We start from the raw sequence: 5,708 nt of genomic DNA on the forward strand, positions 1-5,708 counted from the left end.
GCATGAAAAGGTGTGAAAAATATGAAGAGCTTCAAAAGGTGTCAAAAAGGGATGAGCATGAAAAGGTCTGAAAAATAGGAGGAGCAAGAAGTGGTGTTGAAAAAAATGAGAAGCCTGAAAAGGTGTGAAATATATAAAGAGCTTCAAAAGGTGTGAAATACATGAGAAGCATGAAACTCTCTGAAAAATAGAAGGAGCATGAAGAGTTGTTGTAAAACATGAAGAGCCTGAAAAGGTTGAAAAATATGAAGAGCTTCAAAAGGTGCCCAAAATATGAGGAGCATGAAACGGTCTGAAAAATAGGAGGAGCATGAAGCGGTGTTGAAAAACATGAAGAGCCTGAAAAGCTGTGAGAAATATGAAGAGCTTCAAAAGGTGTCAAAAATATGAGGAGCATGAAACGGTCTGAAAAATAGGAGGAGCTGGAAGTGGTGTTGAAACACATGAAGAGACTTAAAGGTGTGAAAAATATGAAGAGCTTCAAAAGGTGCCCAAAATATGAGGAGCATGAAACGGTCTGAAAAATAGGAGGAGCATGAAGCGGTGTTGAAAAACATGAAGAGCCTGAAAAGGTGTGAAAAATATGAAGAGCTTCAAAAGGTGTTCAAAATATGAGGAGCATGAAACGGTCTGAAAAGTAGGAGGAGCATGAAGCGGTGTTTAAAAACATGAAGAGCCTGAAAAGCTGTGAGAAATATGAAGAGCTTCAAAAGGTGTCAAAAATATGAGGAGCATGAAACGGTCTGAAAAATAGGAGGAGCTGGAAGTGGTGTTGAAACACATGAAGAGCCTTAAAGGTGTGAAAAATATGAAGAGCTTCAAAATGTGTCAAAAATATGAGGAGCATGAAACGGTCTGAAAAATACGAGGAGCATGAAGCGGTGGTTAAAAACATGAAGAGCCTGAAAAGGGGTGAAAAACATGAAGAGCTTCTAAATGAGTTAAAAATATGAGAAGCATGAAACGACTGAAAAATAGGAGGAGCATGAAGCGGTGTTGAAAAACATGAAGAGCCTGAAAATTTTGAAATATATGAACAGCTTCAATGGTGTCAAAACTAGGAGGAGCATGAAACAGTCTGAAAAATAGGAGAAGCATGAAGCGGTGTTGAAAAACATGAATAGCCTAAAAAGAAGTGAAAAATATGAAGAGCTTCAAAAGGTGTCAAAAATATGAGGAGCATGAAACGGTATGAAAAATAGGAGGAGCATGAAACGGTGTTCAAAAACCTGAAGAGCCTGAAAAGGTGTGAAAAATATGAAGAGCTTCAAAAGATCTCAAAAATATGAGGAGCATGAAACGGTCTGAAAAATAGGAGGAGCATGAAGCGGTCCTCAAAAACATGAAGAGCCTGAAAAGTTGTGAAAAATATGAAGAGCTTCAAAAGGTGTCTAAAATATGAGGTGCATTAAACAGTGTGAAAAATAGGAGGAGTATGAAACGGTGTTGAAAAACATGAAAAGCATGAAAAAGTGTGAAAAATATGAAGAATTTCAAAGGGTGTCAAAAATATGAGAAGCATGAAGCGGTCTGAAAAATAGGAGAAGCATGAAGCGGTGTTGCAAAATATGAATAGCGTGAAAAGCTGTGAAATATATGAAGAGCTTCAAAAGGTGTCAAAAATATGAGGAGCATGAAACGGTGTGAAATATAGGAGAAGCATGAAGCGGTGTTGAGAAACATGCAGAGCAGGAAAAGGTGTGAAAAATATGAAGAGCTTCAAAAGGTGTCAAGAATATGAGGAGCATGAAACGGTCTGAAAAATAGGAGGAACATGAAGCTGTGTTCAAAAACATGAAAAGCCTGAAAAGATGTGAAAAATATGAAGAGCTTCAAAAGGTGTCAAAAATATGAGGAGCATGAAACGTTCTGAAAAATAGGAGGTGCATGAAGCGGTGTTGAAAATCATGAAGAGCCTGAAAAGGTGTGAAAAATATGAAAAGCTTCAAAAGGTGTCAAAAATGAGATGAGCATGAAACGGTCTGAAAAATAGGAGGAGCATGAGCGGTGTTGAAAATCATGAAGAGCCTGAAAAGGTGTGAAAAATATGAAGAGCTTCAAAAGGTGTGAAATACATGAGGAGGATTAAACGGTCAGAAAAATAGGAGGAGCATGAAGCGTTGTTGAAAAACATGAACAGCCTGAAAAGGTGTGAAAAATATGAAGAGCTTCTAAAGGTGTCAAAAATATGAGGAGCAAGAAATGGTCTTAAAAATATGAGGAACATAAAGTGGTGTTGAAAAACATGAAGAGCCTGAAAAGGTGTGAAATATATGAAGAGCTTCTAAAGGTGTCAAAAATATGAGGAGCATGAAACGGTCTTAAAAAGAGGAGGACGATGAAGCGGTGTTCAAAAACTTGAAGAGGATGAAAAGGTGTGAAAAATATGAAGAGCTTTAAAAGGTGTCAAAAATATGAGGAGCATGAAACGGTCTTAAAAATAGGAGGAGGATGAAGCGGTGTTCAAAAACTTGAAGAGGATGAAATGGTGTGAAAAATATGAAGAGCTTCTAAAGGTGTCAAAAATATGAGGAGCATGAAACGGTCTTAAAAATAAGAGGAGGATGAGGCGGTGTTGAAAAACTTGAAGAGGATGAAAAGGTGTGAAAAATATGAAGAGCTTTAAAAGGTGTCCAAAATATGAGGAGCATGAAACGGTCTGAAAAATAGGAGGATTATGAAACGGTGTTCAAAAACATGAAGAGCCTGAAAAGGTGTGAAAAATATGAAGAGTCTCAAAACGTGTCAAAAATATGAGGAGTATGAAACGGTATGATAAATAGCAGGAGCATGAACCGGTGTTGAAAAACATGAAGAGTCTGAAATCGTGTGAAAAATATGAAGAGCTTCAAAAATGTGAAAAATATGAAGAGCTTCAAAAGATGTGAATAATATGCAAAGCTTCAAAAGATGTCAAAAATGAGATGAGCATGAAACGGTCTGAAAAAAAGGAGGAGAATGAAGCGGTGTTGAAAAACATCAAGAGCCTGAAAAGGTGTGAAAAATATGAAGAGCTTCAAAAGGTGTGAAATAGATGAGGAGCATTAAATGGTCTAAAAAATAGGAGGAGCATGAAGTGGTGTTCAAAAACATGAAGAGCATGAAAAGCTGAGAAAAATATGAAGAGCTTCAAAAGGTGTCAAAAATATGAGGAGCATGAAACGGTCTGAAAAATAGGAGGAGCATGAAACGGTGATTAACCACATGAAGAGCCTGAAAAGTTGTGAAAAACATGAAGAGATTCAAAAGCTGTGAAATACATGAGGAGCATGAAACGGGCTGAAAAATAGGAGAAGCATGAAGTGGTGTGGAAAAACATCAAGAGCCTGAAAAGTTGTGAAAGATATGAAGAGCTTCAAAAGGTGTGAAAAATATGAGGAGCAAGAAATGGTCTGAAAAATAGGAGGATTATGAAACGTTGTTCAAAAACAAGAAGAGCCTGAAAAGGTGTGAAAAATAGTAAAAGCCTCAAAAAGTGTCAAAAATATGAGGAGCATGAAACGGTCTGAAAAATTGCAGGAGCATGAAGTGGTGTTGAAAAACCTGAAGAGTCTGAAAACGTCTGAAAATAAGAAGAGCTTCAAAAAGATGAGAAATATGAAGAGCTTCAAAAGGTATCAAAATGAGATGAGCATGAACCGGTCTGAAAAATAGGAGGAGCATGAAGTGGGGTTGAAAAAATGAAAAGCCTGAAAAGGTGTGAAATATATGAAGTGCTTCAAAGGTGTCAAAAATATGAGGAAAATGAAAAGGTCTGAAAAATAGGAGGAGCATGAAGTGGTGTTGAAAAACATGAAGAGCCTGAAAACGTGTGAAAAATATGAAGACCTTCAAAAAGTGTGAAAAATATGAAGAGTTTCAAAAGGTGTGAAAAAAGAGATGAGCATGAAACGGACTGAAAAACAGGAGGAGAATGAAGCAGTGTTGAAAATCATCAAGAGCATGAAAAGGTGTGAAAAATATGAAGAGCTTCAAAAGGTGTCAAAAAGGGATGAGCATGAAAAGGTCTGAAAAATAGGAGGAGCAAGAAGTGGTGTTGAAAAAAATGAGAAGCCTGAAAAGGTGTGAAATATATAAAGAGCTTCAAAAGGTGTGAAATACATGAGAAGCATGAAACTCTCTGAAAAATAGAAGGAGCATGAAGAGTTGTTGTAAAACATGAAGAGCCTGAAAAGGTTGAAAAATATGAAGAGCTTCAAAAGGTGCCCAAAATATGAGGAGCATGAAACGGTCTGAAAAATAGGAGGAGCATGAAGCGGTGTTGAAAAACATGAAGAGCCTGAAAAGCTGTGAGAAATATGAAGAGCTTCAAAAGGTGTCAAAAATATGAGGAGCATGAAACGGTCTGAAAAATAGGAGGAGCTGGAAGTGGTGTTGAAACACATGAAGAGACTTAAAGGTGTGAAAAATATGAAGAGCTTCAAAAGGTGCCCAAAATATGAGGAGCATGAAACGGTCTGAAAAATAGGAGGAGCATGAAGCGGTGTTGAAAAACATGAAGAGCCTGAAAAGGTGTGAAAAATATGAAGAGCTTCAAAAGGTGTTCAAAATATGAGGAGCATGAAACGGTCTGAAAAGTAGGAGGAGCATGAAGCGGTGTTTAAAAACATGAAGAGCCTGAAAAGCTGTGAGAAATATGAAGAGCTTCAAAAGGTGTCAAAAATATGAGGAGCATGAAACGGTCTGAAAAATAGGAGGAGCTGGAAGTGGTGTTGAAACACATGAAGAGCCTTAAAGGTGTGAAAAATATGAAGAGCTTCAAAATGTGTCAAAAATATGAGGAGCATGAAACGGTCTGAAAAATACGAGGAGCATGAAGCGGTGGTTAAAAACATGAAGAGCCTGAAAAGGGGTGAAAAACATGAAGAGCTTCTAAATGAGTTAAAAATATGAGAAGCATGAAACGACTGAAAAATAGGAGGAGCATGAAGCGGTGTTGAAAAACATGAATAGCCTAAAAAGAAGTGAAAAATATGAAGAGCTTCAAAAGGTGTCAAAAATATGAGGAGCATGAAACGGTATGAAAAATAGGAGGAGCATGAAACGGTGTTCAAAAACCTGAAGAGCCTGAAAAGGTGTGAAAAATATGAAGAGCTTCAAAAGATCTCAAAAATATGAGGAGCATGAAACGGTCTGAAAAATAGGAGGAGCATGAAGCGGTCCTCAAAAACATGAAGAGCCTGAAAAGTTGTGAAAAATATGAAGAGCTTCAAAAGGTGTCTAAAATATGAGGTGCATTAAACAGTGTGAAAAATAGGAGGAGTATGAAACGGTGTTGAAAAACATGAAAAGCATGAAAAAGTGTGAAAAATATGAAGAATTTCAAAGGGTGTCAAAAATATGAGAAGCATGAAGCGGTCTGAAAAATAGGAGAAGCATGAAGCGGTGTTGCAAAATATGAATAGCGTGAAAAGCTGTGAAATATATGAAGAGCTTCAAAAGGTGTCAAAAATATGAGGAGCATGAAACGGTGTGAAATATAGGAGAAGCATGAAGCGGTGTTGAGAAACATGCAGAGCAGGAAAAGGTGTGAAAAATATGAAGAGCTTCAAAAGGTGTCAAGAATATGAGGAGCATGAAACGGTCTGAAAAATAGGAGGAACATGAAGCTGTGTTCAAAAACATGAAAAGCCTGAAAAGATGTGAAAAATATGAAGAGCTTCAAAAGGTGTCAAAAATATGAGGAGCATGAAACGTTCTGAAAAATA

This window comes from Dama dama, unplaced genomic scaffold (genome assembly GCF_033118175.1).
Source record: "Dama dama isolate Ldn47 unplaced genomic scaffold, ASM3311817v1 ptg000020l, whole genome shotgun sequence".
NCBI lineage: Eukaryota > Metazoa > Chordata > Mammalia > Artiodactyla > Cervidae > Dama > Dama dama.